Source organism: Rattus norvegicus, chromosome 19 (assembly GCF_036323735.1).
Source record: "Rattus norvegicus strain BN/NHsdMcwi chromosome 19, GRCr8, whole genome shotgun sequence".
Taxonomy (NCBI): Eukaryota; Metazoa; Chordata; class Mammalia; order Rodentia; family Muridae; genus Rattus; species Rattus norvegicus.
This window is the reverse complement of record NC_086037.1, coordinates 63,690,059-63,712,475: the sequence shown is the minus strand read 5'-3', so window position 1 is coordinate 63,712,475 and position 22,417 is coordinate 63,690,059. Positions and strand designations below refer to the sequence as shown.

The window sequence follows — 22,417 nt, the reverse complement described above, 5'->3', positions numbered from 1 at the left end:
CTCTAAAAGAGCAGCCAGTGCTCTTGACTACTGAGCCATCTCTCCAGCCCCAGTCTGCGCATTTTTATTTGACAGATATTATTATGGCTTGCCAGCTAGAAGAAGAAATACGGCTCAGTTTTTAAAATCAATAAACACAAAAATCACGCAGCCACACAGAAAATGTTCATCAGAAAATACACGGGAAATTACAGTGCCCTCTCGCATTTCTACATACATACACCCAGGCAATGTGCTGGATGAGAAATCAGAAGGACTGCTCACTGAGGGCTTCACTGGGGGACTTGCAATAATTTTATTTTTCCCCCCAAAATAGTTTTAATGCTATTACAGATTTTACAACACGAAAGCTCTAAAAAAGCATATGGTCCTAGCTCTGTTTTTATTAGTCTGTATTGTAATGAATGTTGAAGTCTGGCCTGGAAATTAAATTTGCTTTGGAAATAAAGGGTCTAATTATTGTTCTAAGTTTTAATCACCAGCTTGTGCAGTCTGAGCAGACAGTCTGGGAAGACCCGGGGTGGATCTGACAGAATTATTGAGAATGGAGTATCTAGGCTCCGGAGGGCTGCTTCTGTTGCCCCTTGATTGAACCAGATCAGAGAGGGAAGGTCTAAGCATGTCCACCATACCGGCTGTGGTGGTCTGAACCACAGAAATGCGGTTGGATGGGTTGGTTAAGGCAAAGAAGGAGGCAGTCTGAGCCAGCGAGTAAGGAAACGGAGAAGGAAGATGTAGCCTCGCGAGGTTTGGACAAGGACAAGCCGAAACCTCGAGTCCACATGGTGTGGCCAGAGCTTTCAATTTCCTCACCTCACAGAGGTGAATTAGGACTTGAATTTTTACAATGCCGTCACTGTCAGAGACGTCATGCATCTTAACTTACGGTATTTCCCTGTCTGCTTCCTTCTGAAGACGTCGAAGTCTGTTTGGGTAGACTCTGTCTCCCACTCTAACCCTTAGAGCAGAGTCGTCAGACAAAAGCACAGGGCAAATGCACCACTGTAGCCTCTCGTGATCTGTGCTGTCTAGATCCAGTATAAGAAATCTAGAGTGTCCTCAGACGGCAATCTTACATTATATGATGAACCGTATCCCTCCTCACCGCCAGGGCAGAGACCAAGCCATGTGGCCCAATGTTGTAGGGATGGGGCACAGCACTCACACGGTCACACTTGGCAAACCGCAGAGATGGCCGAAATGGTTATGACAAAGAAAGTTCCTATTTCCATAAGGGATGTTCAGACAGACAGCAGCATGGTTCTCTGACACAGGAGGTGTTCTGTTCACTGCTGATTGCTCATGGGCCAAAGATTCGAACAGACCTTCAGTAGTAGCAAATAAAATCCATTGGCCTTTTGAAAGAAATGTAATTACTATCCAATCACACCACAGAAAATAGCCTCACAAAATAAAATGTGTCAGGTATGCAACTGATTCACACTAAGGACTAAACACATGCCGTGGCATTACTAAGCACTACTTAACCACTGGCCTTGCCATTCCCAAGCTGTGGTCCTCAGTCTACACATCTTTAGTATGGGAGGGCAGCCCTTCATAGGCCCAGGTGAAATGTTGATTTAAATCTATAGACATAGAAAACAATGGACAAACCAAGCCAGGTGTTGCCAACCTTTCTCTATAAGGTACACAATGACCACAGCCTGGCTTTGTAGGCCATCCTAGCTCTGTTGCAACTCCCCAGTTCGACCTTTAACCCAGAGTAGCCGTTAGTTAATATAGACCATGAAAGGGCAACGCTGTGTCCCTGTAAACTTTTACTGCTGAAAACAGTTGATAGGCCATGTCTGGTGTCACTGGAAGCCTTTATTCTAAACATCTGCCTGTGTTAGCCAGGAGCTTCAAAATTTTGACAAGAAACCTGACAGAGTTCCTTGGTTTGCATGAAACATTCTCTCAGTTTTTTTAAAGATCTATTTATGTGTGTACGTGTTTGTGTGCATGTTTATGAATGCAGTTCCCACAGACTGTGTCAGATCCCTTGAGGTTGGAGTTTCTGGTGTTGGTGAGTGGCCCAGTGTGTGGGCTAGGGACTGAATTTCAGTCCTCTGGTGGAAATGAAAGGGTTTTTAATGGCTGAGACACGTCTTCAGTTCCATATGAGGCATTTTGTAATATGTGATATTCCAAACTATCATAGGATCACAGCGACCACCAGACTTAGATGTGTTGAGCTGTGTAGACAGTCAAACCTTGCTGAGGAACCTCTGATACTACAGAACACTTCCGTGTTCCCTTCTCTCACCAGCCCCACAGAGTGGGTAGTGATGCTTTGTTCTATAGGGCAGAGCAGGGCCCAGACTGGCAGGAGGAATCCTTTGCTCAGGGTTTCTGTCAAACATGGCTTTCAGAGCGCCATGCCTGCTGAGATCAGACCAAGACATATTCTGCAAGAACTCTGGGACTCAGGGCATGGTTTGGCGAGCAGGTGTCACCTGGAAATAGGAAAACGTTACAAGGAAAAGGTCTTGCAAATTGTGCTCAAGGAATGTCAACAGCTTGCTTTTTTTTTGCTCCATTGTTGTCGTGACAACCCTGACATTTCAAGTCACAGCTCTGTGAGGTAGAAGCCTAATAGGTAGCACGGAGCCAAACAGACACCCCTGGGACAAGGAAATAACATGTCAGAGTCAAACCCAAATGATGTCAACACAAGCTAAGGACAGGGAAGCTTGACAGATAGTGCCGTTGTGAGCCAAGGGCAAGTTCTCATATGGATTATGGCTGAGCCCGGATAGCAGATTCTACACATGTCAGTGCTTGAATGTGGGAGCTGGGGGCTGCCACTCACCAGTACCATTGTCAGCTTAGCAGGATCTAGAATTACCTAGAGGGAAACGTCTCTGTGCGGGATGATTTAAATTGCTGAGGTAGGAAGAGACACCCTACATATACACAGAGCCATCCCATGGGCTGAGGTCCTAGACTGAATAAAATGGGCACAGCCAAGATCAGCTACCTCACATTGCTGCCACTGGGACTTCCCACCATGATGGACTGAGCCCTCAACCCGCTCCTCAAAACCCTCAGTCAGGTATTATCTCATAGCAACAACACAAGCAATGCAAGGCTTCTGTAGAAGCCTTGTTCAGGTATTTTTATTACAAGTATTTACTTACTAATTGTGTGTGTGTGTGTGTGTGTGTGTGTGTGTGTGTGTGTACATCATGAGGTCAGTTTTCTCTTTCTACCACATGGTTTCTGGGTATCGAACTCAGGTCCTCAGACTTGGCTGCAAGCCCCTTTACCCAGTAAGCTCTCTCACCAGCCCAGGAACTTTTCTCCAAAGCAAGTATTTGTAAGGGTGTTGGCCAGCCTGTTTCTTCCTCTTTCTTGTGCATCTCTTGAGCAATGGTTCTCATCCTTCCTAACACCGTGACCGGTTCAACGTAATTCTTCATGTTACGGTGACCCTCAATCATAAAATTATTCCATTGCTATTTCATAATTATGATTTTGCTACTGTTAGAAATCATAATGTAAATATCTCTTATGTGACCCCTGTGAAAAGGTCGTTTGACTCACAAAGCAGTCATGGCCTACAGGTTGGGGACTGATGCTCTAGGTTAAGTTCACAAGTTCATCTTGTCGGTGAACTCACAACGTACATGCAATACTCACTTGGGACCTCAATCCAATAGTGAATGGACTTTAGCACCTAAACATAAAGTCATTAAACATTAAAGTCCACGGATCGATGAAAACCTTAATTAGGAGGGTTTGCGAGTGGCGTGGGTGGCGTGCAGTGGGATGCCGCAGTCCCGTTATGCAGATTCAGCCACTGTCTCATACATATTTCAAAGCTATTACAAGTGAATCAGAGTTATTTCAACCATTTTTTTCCAGTAATATTTCTCAAAGCAAAACTCTATTAAGCCAAATTAAGTCATTGATCACTTTTCTACACGGCCTAGTAAAATAATTTCAAGTGAGAAAGGCCAATTTTACTTCACCAGAATGATTTCCATCAGACTCGTCGTGCTATATACAATTTTTATACCGACGATTGTTTGGGTCAAATTAAATTCTTACCAATGGTGTTTCTGACTTGTGGGTCTGTATAGAGTTTGGTGAGGACTCAGTCTACCAACTTCAATTTTGTATTTTTTTTTTTTACCCCTTTGACAAGATCACTGGGTTCCTGCATCAGTGTCTAGCAGTGTCTAAGCTTCCTCTGGTTGGTTTGGGCTACCGTCATTTCCTTTGATTCTTGTTCTTTCTGCTCTGTCTAATTTTTCACAGGCTATCACAGTGATGTTCCGAGATGCCAGCAGTATTTGATCTCTCAGTCAATTTTTCTTCCACAACAGGTTTTACAGCGTGTCATTTTACCCACCGCCTGTTTTATTTCGTCTGTGATATTCCTAGCAGCAACATTATGAATTGGATTGCAGACGGTGCTATGAACTTATTTCTCAGAGCAAATACTATTAGGAAGGCTGACAGTAACTCTGATTCCGAAGAACGGCCCGAAAGCCACAATGGAAAGGGCAGTGTTATCACACGTTGCTCAAGGACTCAGTAGCTGAAGCCGCAGAGACGTTAAGGAACTGGAAGCCCAGGGCAGACTTGGAAAAGGAGAGGATTTCAGCTTGACTCTACCCTCAGTGCAAGAACCACAAAGAACACTTCAACCCACATCTGGTGAAGATGAGTTATCTTCATTGGAGCTCCATAGTAAGAACTCCTCCTGTTTTGTAGAATAGAAAGTAAGTCCTACACTACATTGTCCAGGATCACAGAGCTCATCCATGACAGACTGAAGCCCCCTTGAGTACTGCCTTTTTCAGATTGCCTTGGGAACAAATGTCTCAACTGTCTTGTAGCCTCAAGAACATGTCTGAGAAAATCTCTTTCTTGATTCTCCCCTAAACATGGCCGCAATTGGGCTGGTGCTTGACATTTGATTAGTTTTTTGGTTTTACTTTGGCCACCATCTACCGACTCTGAGGCACACGCAGAGATCTCAGCGCACTGTCTTTCCCATTAGGGCATAGATATGAAAGTGGTATTGATATTGACGCAAACGTAATTGTCTTCCTACATTATTCTTTCTCCGTTTTCTTGCTGTATAAATTCGATTTTGTTTGAGGCACCAACAGACTGGCAAAGTAATTTTCTGTCCCCCTTTCTGCTTCCCTTGCAGCTAGGATACATTAGGAGACAAGTCTCTGAGCTACATAATAAGCAGCAGATTCTTCTGGTTAGGCTTCCTTCATTGTAAAGAGGATGCAAAGTCATGGCTGGCTTACCTTCCCCCCTTCCCAGGCTCACTGACATTGTGCATGGCTATCCTTTTGCTACGTTACAAATATTGCAACGACAAGTGTGAAGACTAACTATAAACTTTAAAAAGTTGGAGTGAAAGATAACAATAATTCAACTTCCGCATGGCACTGTTGAGTGAAAATCCATCCCTGCCAGTCACCTACCCTAGGACTTCCTGGTGAGCCAAGAAACCAACCTCTACCCAAGGAAGCTAGGAACATCCAGGTGTGTTGGTTAGTTGCAGCCAGATGTACCCTGCCTGGAGCATGCCTGGTGTTGGCTGAATACATAAGCCCATTTTCTTCTCTTATCATTGGAATTTAAAAAGTCAGTGCCTTGTGAAGGCAGATATGGGTCCTTCATGAAGATGTTCAGAACGGGGGAGTTCATAAAGCGTTTCTATCACACAGGGAATGTCCAGTCTCAGAGAAAACTTTTGCATGCATATGTGCATAGGTACATATATACATAAGATGGGGGAAGGGAGAGGGGGAGGGGAGTGGAGGGAAGGAGGGAGAAGGAAGGGGAGGGAGAGAGGGAGAAGGAGAGGGAGGGGGATAGGGAGAAGGAAAGGGAGGGGGATAGGGAGGAGAGGGAGGGGGATAGGGAGAAGGAGGGGAGAGAGAGAGAGAGAGAGAGAGAGAGAGAGAGAGAGAGAGAATGAATGAATATAAATAAAGGCAAGACAAGGAAATCTCCTGACTGTAACACCCAAACAAACAGGTTCAAAGCCACAGATCCTTACCTTGACTCATCCTTGCTAAAAGTGTTTCCTACCCTTATAATTCTCTTCAGCCAATCAACTGGTTCTCATTTACTTTTGCTAAATATTATCATTAGCTCAAAACAAAATATCAGGTATGAAATAATGTCACCTCTGGCAACCAGATTTACATCTGAAATTGATTTTTTTTTTTTTTTAAATCTCATTACAACCTTAGAAACCTTCTTCTGGAAGTCAGCGCCGCCACAGAAGTATGGTAAAGATTATGGCGGGTCCCCAGGCCGCACGCCAAGCTCACTGTAAATTCTGGTCCCTAAAGCGCTGCAGAGGTGAAGCGTTATTGATGAGATCCTGAGATTTACCTGGTGCCATCCTTCTTGATGACTGAATATTGACAACCCGGCTTTCTGAAACATAATCTGGGAGAGGCAGAGGAAGGTTGTAATGGCTTAATGCCCTTCGTTATCCGTAGCCCTCCTGGATCATGTGACCAATCTCAGATATATTGCTTTGTTTTGCTGGCAAAAGGTCTTTTTCTTTTTTAATTTCTCATTGGTTCTTTGTGCACTTGGCATCATGCACCTCAGTCCTACGCATCCTCTTCTCCCCTCATTTCTGCCCTTCGCCCTTGCAACACTCCCCCAAAACAGACAAAAAAAAAAAAATCTCATTGTGGAAGCTGCAGAGAATCACGGTGTCTCACTGTAGGATGTTGTAAGGTGAAGGCAGGAGGTACAAGATAGAACGAGGCCTGTCATTGGATGAGAAGGAAGGATGGGCGGGAGAAAAGTTTGAAGGAAGAGGAGGAGACAGGAATGGAAGAAAGGAAGGAGAGAAGCCACAGCAGAGACAACATGGAAACTGATGTTAAGACTCCACGCTGCACCTTTACAGGTCGTTATGAATGTTCTTAAGGGATGGGTGTGTGCAGGGCTGTGTATGTTTAGGTGGGCAATTACATCTTATCCATTGGATCAGAGGTTATTGGGTGGTGTGTTCTTTCATGTGCAGATTTAAGTGTAAGAGAGGGTGCAGCAGCTAGTCTAGGCTGCCATGGAGTTGGGATATGCGCTTCTGGCAAGATATCTAGCAGATATCTTGGGGCACTGTGGGGACAGATCAAGTCGGGGTAAAAGACAGCCTAACTTAATTTTACAACAACATCTCACAGTATACCCTTTTGTCCACACTTCTTTGCCTGCAAATGTTTATTGCGATGACTTACCTGTTGGTTTATATGAGGCCTCTGGCTTTTGCTACTTTAGCAATACTAGAAGCTCACTGGGGGTGGGGAGGGTGGGGGAAGAGGCAACTTTGCCCTTGGAGTACTGCAGTTGGCTAGAGGCGAGGTCAGTTCTTCTGCTCTCGTGCCCCTCGGCTAGCTCTCTCACAATGCCCAGGCAAGGGATGGGGCCAGTTCTACACATCCCTCAGACATCAACATGTCCCCAGGTGGCAGCCCAGAATTGGGATAGTAACTGACCCCTGCTGATTCAGGGCCATGAACCTAGATGTGGCCTCTGGAGGCAGCGTAGGTCAAGACCCCATCGTGGCCCTAGGTGAAATCCTGACTACACACATCAGGCTGTTTCTCGATAACCTCCAGTCTTCAGTTCTGCCTCTCTTCACTGTGCCTGAATCCCCCCATCCCCCTCTCTCTTTCTCTTCCCTTTCCTGACCACGTTCTTGCTCCTCTTAGCGGTGTGCAGGATCTGAGAGTCTGGGGTTGTCTCAGGAGTGGCCTTGGGAGTGCTATGCCCATGTGTGTGTTATGGCACTAGGCAGGGGTCATCTCATGCACGGTCTGCCCCCATTCCCTGCAGAGCCTGCGTGCGACTGGTGGCCTTCTCAGGCTAGCTCCCTGTCCAGGCCCCATGGTGCTGGTCTGGTGGTCATCTCAGGCTCGTTCCTCACTCGACCCACTTATGTGGCCCCATGGGAGGGTCACAGTCTCAGGTTCATTCCTGCCTGCGGCCTTCAGTCCCAGGCAAAGTTCCTCTAGTCTGTTGGTTGCCCTGAGTCCTAGGAGCCATCAGGGCCCGCATGCTGCTCAAGTGGTGGTTATTTCAGGCTTGCTTTTTACAGGGAATGGTAGTCTACTAATCACTCCGATGTTCACAGGTTAGAACATGGAGCACAGACATAGCCTCTCTCTGCTCGGCCACCTACAGATGCACATGTGACACAGTAGCCACCTCCCATGATACTTCCAGGGCTGTGAATCTCAGGCGTGTTAAGTCAAGTGAGTCCCCCACGATGGAGAAATCTGTAAGTACTGGGGTGGAGGTCACGTCTGTTCACAGCTCAAAGCTCATAGACATCTCCAGCTCTATGTCTATGGAGTTTCTCTACAAAACAAAATCTTTTCCAATACCATTTTCATCTCTCATATTACGGGAAAGTAGATCAGAATAATAGAGGCGACAGAATTTTCGCAGGTCTGATGTAGTCTAGGCTTGGCTACTGGCTGCCTCTGCTGGACCCAATGGTTAGGTCTCCAGACCTCAGCATCTGCATCTCCAACACAAAGGAGGGTGCTGCTCCCAGTGTACAGGTGATAGCCAGAGGCCCATCCAGCCTCCTTACCGTCCCCCTCACTCCAATCCCGTTACACCTTCCACATCCCATGTGGCATATCACTGGGTAAAACTGTCCCAGCTCCTCATTGAAGTCAAGACATTCAGCAACTAGCCATCCAAACCCCACTGGGCTTTTCTCTGAGGCTATTTCGAGAGCCTAGTAAGAGAGCGTGTTTAAAACTGCACTGCATCCCAACATGTTATGATTCACGCCTTTGTCACCAGAGAGTCTGAACTCATATAAATATCCAATTACTATATATTTAGCGGTGATATTTAGAGAGCCTGAAAGAATCTCAGCTCCTGCTACGGTTCTGAATCATCCTTATTAAGAATCAAGTTAATTGCTCCCAAACTTATTAGTCATTTCCCCATTAAAAAAATCATATCACAAAATTGTTGAAAGGGAAGTCACTATTCAAAGCACCCATCTGGCGGTAGACAGAAACATTTTATTTTCCCCTTTTGCTTGGCTTTCCCTCACGTTGTTGCTGTTAAAATACAGAGAGCTTTTCTAATGACTATTGACCTCGAGGTTTAGGGATGCGTTCTGGTCTTTCCCACGCAGCTTTTAATTCTGCCCTTGCTTACATGCACGGAGGCTGAGATGAGACATCAGCTCTATGGCTTTCAACCATTGGTCTAATTCTCATGAACCCCTAAACCTTTCCTGCCCCGGACAGCTATTCACAGGAGACAATGCTCCCATTCGGGGGTTGGCTTGATCTTGTACGGGCCTGAAGCTTGTAACCATGACTGATGTGAGTTCAAGCACTTAAGCTGCCCTTGAGGCTCCACTTTGGTTCATATGATGAAGGTTTGTCTGTCTCACCACGAGTCTTTCATTGAGGTCTTTATTGCAGTTGCTATAGGACAGGTACTCAGGGGCTCAGTAAATAAATGCTAGTTAAAATGGCCAGCTTGAAACTGTCTTCTTTTAAGAGTTACTTTCTTACTTATATGTGTATGTCTGTGTGTTTAACTATGAGGTAGAGAGGGTGGTTGAGTTGGAGTTACAGGCAGTCATTAGCTGTCTAGCATGGGTGCTGACAATGGGGACCAAACTCTGGAATTTTGCAAGAGCATCAAGTTCTCTTGACTGCTAACATACCTTAAGGACATGGTCTGTCTCCAAAGGTCACAATTTGCTTATGAGGACAGCAATATGAACTTCTAATGTTCTGCAAAGATTCCTATGCCATATGAATGATAAGTTTCTTCTTGGATTAGAACAAACTTCCTGCTATTGACGGGCCTGTGTTCTGAGGGACACACGTCACTGGTCAGTTTGACAGAAGACAGGAATACACTACTTCCCATTGATTTTAACACAGGACTCACAGCTGGTATATGCGGACCCGGGGTTCGCTGTTTAAACTACCTTGATCTTAAGTTTTCTCATTTAAAAATGGGGCCAATGATAGGGTGTATCTCATAGTCCTGTCCCAGGATTTCAGTAGTCCCTGAGTATGTGAAGTATTCAGAAAGACCTCCGGCTTGCAAGACAGCACAAGACACAAGAGAAGCCAGAGATGAAATCATTCCCTCTATTCATTTAGTCACGAGGTGAATATTTCATATAAGAATTCGGGGGTGGGTGGGTAGAAAAGTTAACAACACTTCTGCCCATTCTTGTCATACAGGGGTAGCTAAATAGGGGTATGTGCATAATTATGTTTAGTTCATAGCCTTTGAATAGTAGGACCATGCAGTTGGAAGTTCCTTAATCTGAGCGCCGTGGCTGCCTTGAGTCGTCTCCAGAGTGAAGACATCCGGGGCACAGAATGTAAGGCTCTTCCCCACCGTGGGTAATCCTGCTGAGAGCACTTCATCATCCTGACACTTGATCCTCCATTCTGCAAAAGGCAGAGCCTCCTTGACCTTCGCCCATGCCACAGCGCTGCTGTGGGGTCTTAATGAGATAAAGATGATGAAGCACTTCAATTTCCTTAAGCAGGGACGAGGCAGATATGTCATTTTTATTAGTCCGAATCCGAAAGTGCTTTTAATGAGCATCTGAGGCCCCGAAATGTGCTACTTAACTTTATCTGTTTGGCATTAACCAGTTAGCACTGAGCCTCATTGAAAATAAGGCCACGGGTGGGATTTTCCTCATATAGAAATGTATACACCAAAGCTATGGGAGTTTCTTATGTTTTCCTAAGCCATGAATCATCTAAATAAATGGTGATGTGTTTTGTAGAATAGTATATATATCCATTACAGTTGTGTTCCCCAAAGCAATCGAACGAATACAAAGAAATCCTCCTGATGCATTATTGATGTAACTTATTTATGTAAGTTTCTGTGCATGCCAATGCTAGCCAATCTTTTATTTGTGTCGCCTGCTTGGGAATGAGTGCACAAGGCTAACAGTGAAAACAAAGATATCCTGAAGAGAAAGCTAGAACGCCATTCTATGTTTTGTTGCTGTTGATTCTTGTTGCTTGTCTGTTTGTTTCATTTTTATACAGGGTCTTGCTAAGTAGCCCTGGCTTGGTGTGGAACCCATCGTGTAGATCAGGGTGGCTTCAAACTCCCAGAGATTCCCCCTGATTCTGCCTCCCAAATGCTGGCATTAGAGGAATGCCCCACCATGCCTGGTTAAAAACCAGTACATCCTTTGATTTTACTGTATGCCAGACTCATGGCAGGTATGCTGAAATACATTGATTATTCAGCCCACATTCTACATTTAGTGAGAATCCTGTTTCTATTTGATCACAGAGAGTTACATTTTTGCTACTACGGCTACTGCTCCTGCCTACTATTCTGTAGTAGCACTTGGCGAATCCACTATCACACATAGGATGTAAATTCTTGCTTACGTACTTAATAAGCAACACTCTCAGGGCTATAGAGAAGTGGGACAAGAGGGAGGAGTAGAATCTTGGAAGGAGAAAGTGATGTGTGGGTGAGATGCGTGTGTTTCCATCCTTGGGGCTTTTGGCCTGATAAAAGATCAGTCAGTGCTAGGCAAACACTTAAAACTGGCCCAAACCCCTTAGTCCTGATGGCTTAATTCAGTGGAGGATACACTAGCCATGGGAAAAATGGGTACATTCAGATAGGTGAGACTGGGGAGAAAGACTTGACTTCTGACTCTCAGTTATGCTCTTCAGTCTGCCGCTGTGGACCACTGAAGCACTTCTTCACAGTCAGTCTCTATAGGCTTCCATCCATCCATCCATCTATCCATCCATCCATCCATCCATCCATCCTTCCATCCTTCCATCCTTCCATCCTTCCATCCAACCATCCAACCACCCACCCATCCATCCATCTAATCATTTTTCATCCATCCATCAATCCATCCATCCATCCGTCTGTCCGTCCATCTGTCTGTCCATCCATCCATCCAACCACCCACCCATCCATCCATCCATCCATCAATCCATCCATCCATCCGTCTGTCCGCCCATCTGTCTGTCCATCCATCTGTCCATCCGTCCATCCATCCATCCAACCACCCATCCATCCATCCATCCATCCATCCAACCATCCAACCATCCAACCACCCACCCACCCATCCATCCATCCATCTAATCATTTTTCATCCATCCATCCATCAATCCATCCATCCATCCGTCTGTCCGCCCATCTGTCTGTCCATCCATCCGTCCATCCGTCCATCCATCCATCCAACCACCCGTCCATCCATCCATCCATCCATCCAACCATCCAACCATCCAACCACCCACCCACCCATCCATCCATCCATCTAATCATTTTTCATCCATCCATCCATCAATCCATCCATCCATCTGTATGTCCATCCATCTGTCTGTCCATCCATCCATCTATCCATCCATCCAACCACCCATCCATCCATCCATCTAATCATTTTTCATCCATCCATCCATCAATCCATCCATCCATCCATCTAATCATTTTTCATCCATCCATCCATCTATCCATCTATCCACCTATCCAACTAATCATTTTTCATCCATCCATCCATCTACTTTTTATGTGTTTATGTTCATGTGTGAGGGCATATGCACCACAGTGCACACATAGAGGTCAGAGTGAGTCTTTATTCTTTCTACTACTGCATGGGTCCTAGGGACCGACCTCTGGTTGCCAGGCTTGTGTTCACCTGTTGAGCCATCTCACAAGCCAGACGTGTTACTCACCACAAGCACGGAGTGTACACGTGCGGGTTTAGCCAAACCAAAGGTAGACAAGCAAATAAACAAATTAAAAACAAGCAAACTGTTCTCTCTTCTTAGAGGAATAAAATCTATCTTTTCTATAACATCTCATTTACAATGCCTGGGATATAATCCAAGGCTTTTATGACATTAAAAGACAATAAACAAATAACAGGAAAACTTAAAAAGAAATTCATATCCTTATTTCTTTATGTATTTTCTTGAGAAAGGGTCTCACCACATAGCCTTGGCTGGCCTGGAACTCCCTATATAAAGCAGACTGTCCCTGAAGTCACGACAATCTGTCTGCCTCTGCTTCTACAGGCCGGGATTAAAGGCGTTTGCCACCAGGCCCAGACGAAATTATATCCTTAAATGGATTCTGCTGCAGAAGAGAAACAGTGGCTTTGGACTCCATCTTGTAAAGCTTGAATGAGAGGAGAAGCATGAACCGCCATAAGCAGAATGAGATAAATAATGATCGTTAAAAGAAATCAGAGGGCTGAAGAATAGTGGAGAAAACAGAAGTTTCTATGGAAAGGTTTATATGCCGTTTCTATGGAAAATGCCAATCAATAAAAGAAATCAGGATTGGCGACCTCCTAGCTGAACCAATGAGAAAAACAGTGTCAGAAGTGAGGCAGGACCTGTATCAAGAGAGTGCGGTCAAATGACAAATGGCATATGCCAACAAACAGAATAATGTAAAGTCAAAAGTTTTCCTTAAAAATTAAAATTTAACAACCAACGTGTGGAACATACAATAACCCAATATCTAAAGAGGCTGCATTTGTTAAAGCGAAACTTTCTAAACCTTCCTACACATGACAGCAGCTGGTTCACGGACCAAATGGCGTTTCACATATCAAACCCTTCAGTCAATTGAGTGACCGATAAAAGCAAGCTCCCAATTCTCACTGAGCAGAGGAGTAAGGGGTACCCCTCAGTTTGTTTTAAGAGGGCATGGTAACTCTGACACCAAAACCTGACAAAACATTGAGACAGAGAGATTATGGAACAATGTCTTAATTGACACGGAAAAATTCTACAGTAAAATATTAGCCAGATGCTCCCATCAGTGTGTAAACGTAGCAAAAACAGATTTTGTTCTAGGAATGTGGGCCTGGGTTACCACTCAAAATGTCAACAACAGACTCTGCTACTTAAACAAAATCAAGCATTTAAAAAAAAAATGTGTATCAGGGCTAGAGAGATGGTTCAGTGGTAAAGAGCACTTGTTAGTCTTCCAGAGGACCCATCTTAGGTTCTTAACACCCCTGTTGAGAGCTCTCCCATCCAAGTACACTAGCAGCTGGGGATCTGTCACCCTCTTCTGGCCTAAGGTACCTCACTCGCACACGCCAACCCATGCACAGACACATACACAAAATGAAATCGTAAAAAACAAATCTAAAATTGTTTCCATGAAGTCTGAGAAAATTTGCAAAATTTCACTCTGATCCATGATAAAAGAAACACTTCGACATCAGCTTACAGAAAGGATTCCGTCACGATAACAACTGTTAGTAACTCTAGCCGCAGGGGAGTCTGTGTCTTATTCTGGCCTCTTCGGGCACCCTTACTCATGTGTACCTACCGGCCCGCAGACACATAAAATAAGTCTTGTAGAAGCAGAATTGGTGGCGTTATACACTAACAGTGCATATTTGATATTAAAGTTCAAGAAAATAGTTAACTGTAGTAGTGTCTAAAGGACGAGATTCTTCGGAAATAAATGTTACGAGAGACATTTAAGATTGTTATATTAAAACTGAGAATACCATTGATGGAAATGAAAGAGGACATACAGAGATAGGAATGTCTACCGTGTCTATGACTTTAGTGCTAAACATGCCCACTTTCTCCAAAATTTCCCACGGACTCACACAATACAGATCACAGTGCCGCCGTGCTTTCTGAAGAGGCTGGCAAACTAACGGTACGGGTCGTGAAAATGTAAAGGACATTTGGGGGTGAGAAGGCAGCATGGTGTTTGCCACACACAGGGATCTTGGTTTGATCACTTGTGTCCATGGATAAGGTACTTGTAATCTCAGCCCTGAAGAAGTGGAGGCAGGCGGATCCCTGTGGCTTGCAGGCCAGTGAGGGACGTTGTCTCAAAGAAGAAACAGGATGGTGCTTGAAAAATTACATCTGGCATTTACTTCTAGCCTCCATGTGCACGCAAATACTCCTGTACACACACACACACACACACACACACACACACACACACACACACACACACACACACAAATGGATCTTGAGAAAGAAGAACGTTGAAAGAACCTGGCCCCGCTCAAAGGCTTCTCAGTCATCGGAAGAGCACAGGAACTGTTGAACGATGTATTCCATGGGACGGAATACACAGCCTAGCAACGGACTTGGTACTTGGCCAATCAACTCTCGAAGGAAGATACCAAGCTAAGTCGATGAAGGAGACAATACAATGGTGTTTTCTTATTTTAAGTAACGAATGCTGGGATGGCTAGACATGCAGGGAATGAAATGAACCCCAGTGCTTATCTCAGAAGGCTGGCATAGCAAACGTCTAAATGAGCACAAAATTAATTCTAAATGCAATTATCAAAATTTTGCAGTTATTCTTACATTAATGGATTGATTGGTGTGTGCATGTATGTTTGTGTGTATGTGTGTGCATGTGTGTGTGCACGTGTGCATATTTACACGCCATGGTGCATGTGGGGAGGTAAGAGGACACATTTCTGGAGTCAGCTCTCTCCTTAGAGCATGTTTGTCCCAGGACATCACGCTTGGCAGTGAGTGTCTTTCTTTATTGCTGGGTCAGCTCAATGGTCCTTTAAAATTATAGTTCTCTGTGGAAAACATGAAAAGACTTTTCTATTCTGGGTGTATAAGCACGAATTTCTAAAACTAGACCCAAAGAAACAAAAGTATAGATACAAAATATTAAAAAATCAAAAGACATTAATATTTAAAAAGTTCTTTCACCCCGAAATCCACCACTAAGAAAATACACAGGTGGGTCAGAGCCTGGGATGAAATATTTGCAAAGCTCGCCCAGTGGATTATCCCCCATGATATGTAAAGAGCTCTTATAATCAATGACAAGAGTCAAACAACCATATTAAAAGTAATAACAAAGCAAGATTATTAAAACGCTAATCAAAAAATCTAGAACTTGAGCACATAGTTACTCAGTACAAACGTAACTTCATGCCCGGCAATATTCATAATAATTATAGGAAGCAGGATTGTCGAGAAACTTTTGCTTTTTGTTTTCTGAGACAGCACCCCACTAGGCAACACAGGTTTGACATCTAAGTGATGATCCTCTTGCCTTAGAACCCTGAGTGCGGGGACTATGGGCAGGCAGCATCCCATCCGGCCAGCCTGAAATTACTTTCTGGAATGGCCAGGTGTGTTCTCTGATGCTGTGAACAGGTCTGTGTCTGGCTATGGACACACCGGGCCTGCTGAGACAGTCCCCATCCTGACAACTCTAAATGAACAAGGCATGGCACCAGGCGCCCATCTGTAACAGTTCCTGGAGTCAGGGTAAACGCTTTAGTCATTTCCAGGACTTAGGCAGAACATTTGGGAGATGTGGCTTCTCATCTCCCTTTTGGAACATTATCAAACAGTGCTCAAAGGCTCTTTGTGCCAGAGGAGAAAGTCTGGCAGTGCCATCGTGCTGAGTTTGATGTCCACATGGACCACTTGGTCTTGTCAGAGCTCCTGCGTGCTGTTCTCTTTCCAGTTTTATGTTTACCGGGCAGGATGTCTGGAACAAGCAGGCTGGACTCAGAACCACAGCTCTGCCTCCTGTCAGCCTCCTGCCTCGTCACAGACACTCCTCCACTCACGCCATCTTTCCTCCCCGGTGGTTTGGTGACCCTGCCACCAACAGGTATAATGTAGTTTTCTTTGCAGGCAGGGACTTCGTTTCGGCAGCAATTCTGCCCACGGGAAGATTCAGTATGGAGGATCTGTAACTGGTCTAGTTTCTAGCACATGTCTCATGCATGCCAGGCCCAGCAGGAAGCAGTGTTCATATCTCCCCAGGAAAAGATACACAGCAATTACAGATGGTGTGTGTGTGTGTGTGTGTGTGTGTGTGTGTGTGTGTGTGTGTGTGTGTGTGTGTATTTAGTGTCATTCAGTATTGCTTTGTTATATTAAGCACATCACTTGATGTAAATTGTATTATCATATTTAAGTCATTGTGGGCAGCTTTAATGGTGAGAAAATGTACATGGGATTCATTTACAACGATACACTGTCGTTTTCTCCTTTTCATTTGTGCGAAATCTGTGTAATCGCTCAACAGGAATTGCAACCCTGTATTACAGGCCTCTGAGAACAGCTTTCTTCAGTGGACCTGGGATGTCACCAGGTCACTTTAGGGAGGAAGACCTGGGGAGTGTTCCTCACCATCTGGGTGACTGCCTCAACCACCTTCATGATGGGTGATTAAATAGCACCCTATTAAATACATAGAGAAGGTCAAGCCTCCAGCACAGCACTGCCTATTTCAATGCCAAAGGGAAGAGATACAGTCATTAAGACACCGTCCCTGCACACAACTCAAGGGAACCCCAGTTCTGGCACTAAGTGTTCTTGGGCCCAACACAAGTCATTTCTGACTTGTACAATGAGACAAGTGAGACTTGAACCTCAGGCTACAGGGGTTCCTCTGCCTGTCAATCAAGCCTGTCAACCCGGGGACATCGATAGTGCTTTGTGGGCTGTTTGTAATAAGCTGCCTGCTCTCCACTCCCAAATCCAGCACTCAGAATATCCGAGTGCTGTGACTAATGAGTATGTCGTTCAGATTTTAGCCAGGAAGACTCCTCTCTGAAATCCTGAAAACTCCAGATTTCAGGAAATGGACGGAAAAGAATTTTTGAGGCCTGGAAATGTTGAGACACGTAGGCCACTTGACTTTTGACAACTCGACTCCAATCTAGGGGATCTCGTTGAAACACAGACTCACAGTAAGTTAGGTGAAGCAAAGGTCCTACATTCTATCAGGGCATGAGGATGAAGAGAAGCCCTTTGTTTCCTGGGAGGGCCTTGAACCGGCTTGTCACACAGCTGGCCACAGAAAATGCATAACCAGGATCCAGGCGCTTGCAGTCCCATTACACAGACGCACAGGTATCGCTTCTCCCCACGGGAAATTCTCCCAGCTGGTGGCAGGGAGAACAGGTGCTTCTGCGCAAAGTCCTGGAGAAAGCGTTCCTCCAAGGAAAATGGAATTGTGTTCAGAGTTTGTAGGCAAAGGCTTATATGAAAATATGCGTGCTGGGGCTGGAGGGATAGCCCAGCATTTAGGAGGGCTCCCTGCCCTTGTGTTCTGTACCCACCCTTCCATGGCACCTCATTGCCATCCCTAATGCCCGTTCCTGTCAAGCTCTGTGGGCCCTGTATACATGTGTGCAGGCAAGTGCTCCTACACTCTTTTGAAAAAAAATTAAAATGTGTACTTTTTGGGCATATGCATAACTCCTAGAATAATACAGAAACACATGAGTTTGTTCCTCATCACGGGTGTCATTCAATTATTTCAAGTGGCTTTGACGTACTCTGGGTAGGAAGACTTTTTTTTTTTTTTTCCGGAGCTGGGGACCGAACCCAGGGCCTTGCGCTTCCTAGGCAAGCGCTCTACCACTGAGCTAAATCCCCAACCCCGGAAGACTCTTTATGAACGGTGAATACACACCAAGGATTTCCGAAGACAGCAGAATGTGCCAATCGCCATGTATTAGAAGTACATGTAGAATTCTAAAAGCTAGGCACAAAAAAAGTGTAACAAATTTCTGATTCCCTGAGCTGAGTGTGTACTGAAGGGATCACATTTGCCTACACTGGGTTAATATTGGTTTGAATAAAATTTATTATTTGATTGGTTCACTTGTTTATATCTAGTGCTTTTAAATGCCAACACAATTTCTACTTTATATTGAACACATGCCCTAAATTATATGTCTACTGGCCACTGGTTCAGGTAGATGGACGGATTGATGCAGATGATGAATTTGTAGGATGAATATTAGGTAATTTATGATCTATACATAAATTAGATATATGTAAGTGTCTTAGTCAGTGTTTACATTGCTGTGAAGAGGCACCGTGACCAAGACAACTCTTATAAAGGACAACATTTCATTGGGGCTGGCTTATAGGTTAAGGGTTCAGTCCATTATCATCAAGGTGGGAGCATGGCAGCATCCAGGAAGGCATGGTGCTGGAAGAGCTGAGAGTTCTACATTGTCTGAAGGATGCTAGGAAAAAACTGACTTCCAGGCAGCTAGGATGAAGGTCTTAAAGCCCATGCCCGGAGTGACACATAAGACCACACCCACTCCAACAAGGCCACACCCACTCCAACAAGGCCAACCCCCCTAATAGTGCCACTCCCTGGGCTAAGCATATACAAACCATCACAGTAAGCCTCATATGTATAAACCAGTTCAGAATTATCTCATGCAAATACAAACATCTTCTCAAATTGATTATATAAGCTGGATATTTAAAAAGGTTTTTTTTATGTTTAATTATGTGTATGTGTAAGTGTTGGAGAGGACAGTAAGTAAATGTGTGAGTCCAGGTGTTGGCAGAGGCCAGGGGCCAGATGCGTTGGCTCTCCTGGAGCTAGGGTTACAGGCAGCTCTGAGATCCCTGACATGGATGCTGGGAAAGCAACTGGGGTCCTGTGCGAGCAGTAAGTGCTTCATCCTCTGAGCCATCTCTTCAGCGCCAGTGTTGCATATTTTAAACATTGGTTCAAATATTTCTCACATCTCATGTGACATCACTTTTCCTTTGTTTAGGACCTGGGAACAAAGGCTAACAAGCCCAGCATGTTCATACCTGAAAACCGTTTTCTTGAGCTGACAGTTTCCCAGTGGTGTGGGAAAAGAATCTGCAGCTGCCTTCGGTTAGAGTCCTCTTTCTCTCTGATGCAGGGGCATTATTATATCCCAGTGAAGGCAGCAGCTGCTCTCCTCAGCCTCCAAGAGCAAATGGACCGTGCTTTGGCCCACATCTGTCTGGAGCCCACAGAGAACAGTGCTTAATAGTTCAGTGACGCTGTCCACAGGCAGAGATGGCCTTGACTAATTGTTTAGCTTCCTCTCTGCATGTCTAGTCTTCTTTCCTGAGGAAAAGAATCTCATGAAGCAAACCCCGTACAGAACTGGGGTTGGTTATGGATTAAATGAAACAAAGTTGGTAGGGTCTCGACATACTGCCTGGATACAACAAGCACTAAGTCAACCCTGGTTGCTGTGGTTAGAGTTTCTAATACTTGGGTATAATCCTGGCCCTTCTCTTCTGAGCATGTCCAAAGCCACATTTTCCTCTCCCCTTTGCAACGGGATAGGGCTGTGCCACCTTTCGGTCCAAAGGACGACAGCAATAAATGTTATCACTCCTTGGAAAACATTTACTAGGAGGGCAAAAAATTCAGAATATTGTCCTTTTATGCCGCGGACAATGCTGGCACATCACTGATATGGCTCATGCTTGCAATGTCAGAAGTATGGAGCCTGAGGCAAGAGGATAGATATCTCCATGTTCAAGACCAGCCTAAGAGCTACAGTGAGACTCTGTCTCAAAACAAAGGTATTGCCGCCATGGTCTACTATGGCAGACTGTGGAGAACATAATTCCCTTTATCCTACCATGATGATGCATCATGAATAAGAAATAAATCCCCATCTTTAAGTTAGTAAATATTTAGGGAGCTGTTTGTTACAGCAGCATAATTTAACACAGTCTGACTCAAAATGCTGTTGCCCGAGACAACACCTTTGCTGAATTGGGTTTTAAGGTTTGTATTTCCAAGGGTTCATGGCTCAACCTTTTCCAGATAAAATAAGCAATTTGGTCATTCTTCTGAGAGCAATAGTTAATGAGTCATCAGCTTGTATACAGGGAGAATCTCATCTCTGTCCAACCTTAGTAATGTTTCTCTTCCTGGCATGACCACCAAGTCTTTCCTGTCTGAGGAGATGGATTCGGTCAGCTAGGTTTGCTCGGCTGAAAGAACTTTCTCTTCTATAACAGTTCTTTATGATCAAGAGCCTTTTTATAATAGCGCACCGAGGCTATTAAATAGACCGGAAACTACAGATCATAAAAATGTCAACAGTGAAACACTCATTTCTCTGCAGGTTGAGAAATAAAAAAAAAATCAATATCTGTTAACTTGCTCCTCAAGAACAGAGGGAAACAAAGGAAGATTTCAGAATATATGTTGGTAATCTTTAGTCCAAGTTCATGAATTCATTGTTGTTGATGGCTAGAAGGGCTCAAAGGTCAGAATAGCTATCCCAGTTCATAGTAGCTCGTGCCAAGATATGCAGACACAGAGACAGGAAGATCATGAATTTCTATTAATACATTTTAAGAGATAATTAATGATTTTACAGCTTTTCAGAAGCCAAGAAAACTGAAATTTTGTTGTGGCGAGAACAGCATTTCTTAATAAACACTCCAAGGAGCAAGAAGCTTCCAGAACAGCCAGTGTGATATTTTAAGTAAACACAAGTTCTTTTTTTTTTTTTTTCATCAAGATTCTTGGGGGAAAAAGTTGAATTGCCCTAAAAATTTTTGGAGAATTTCCCCAGCGGGATAGGTCCATGCTTCCCTCTCTTCTTTTATTTCCTTATCTGGTCTGAAACAAGGGCATCGATTTCAGACTGGTGCCTGAAACTCAGGAGAGACATCCTGGACCAACATTTAGTGCAAACGCTTTGTTTTTCCTTTAAGAGATAATTGCTTGCAGCTTGCCTGCTTGAGAGACAGACGCAATGTGTCAGCTCTGCAGTCCAGGAGCTGTGGGGACCATGCACTGTAAGGTGCCCAGGGTTATCGGTGGATCCAGTGGCTACAGCGAGCATTTGGGGAGAGCTGAGCATTTGGGGAGAGCTGATAAGGGTGAAATGGTCCCGTGTCAAGAAGAGACAGGACAGGGGTTGCTAAAAAGAAGTGGTGGGTAGTCTTTCTGAGACAAAGCAAGGCCAAGAGGATGAGACTCTGGTGGTAGATTTCCCAGGAGGAAATCTCACTAAGCTCCACAGAGTGCTACCTTACTATACACTGCTTTAGCCTCTTTATGCCTCTGGTCTTTCCTTCAAAATCATGATAAGAACAATGTTTTCTATCCTATGGGACTGTATTTGCAAAGCACGCAACAATGAAAGTGTGGTGAGGTGTGAATCTGTATGTGTGTGTGTGTGTGTGTGTGTGTGTGTGTGTGTGTGTGTGAGAGAGAGAGAGAGAGAGAGACAGAGACAGAGACAGAGACAGAGACAGAGAGACAGAGAGAGAAAGACAGAGAAACCGAGAGAAAGAAAGAGAGAAAGAGCCAGTCTTCTTTATGTTAGAGATAGGGTCTCTCACTGAACCTGGAGCTCGCCAGCAGGCTTTAGCTGGTTGGGCCATAAGCTCTAGGGAATTTTCCCTTCCCAACATTGGGATTACAGCCATGTGCTAGGGTGGCAGCCTTCTTATATGGATTCTGAGGATCAAACTCAGGACCAGTGCTAACTACAGGACATCATTCTAGTGAATTTATTATATAGAAGTTCAAAATTCATTTTCAGCATGACAATTATAGTGGGGAGGGGGCTTATGTGTGGACTATGTCCTACGCGAGAAGCTTGATAAGTGCCAGTGTC

General features: G+C 44.5%; 1 protein-coding gene and 1 non-coding gene across 2 annotated transcripts in view; both read right to left on the bottom strand.

The window, feature by feature from the left end:
- Cdh13 (cadherin 13) overlaps positions 1-22,417 on the bottom strand; it is a 1,037,872-nt gene that overhangs the window by 583,647 nt on the left and 431,808 nt on the right. The window lies entirely within an intron of this gene.
- LOC120098700 (small nucleolar RNA SNORA17) lies at positions 8,101-8,232 on the bottom strand. Its single transcript, XR_005497121.1, has one exon. It is a non-coding gene; the product is annotated as a small nucleolar RNA SNORA17 (small nucleolar RNA).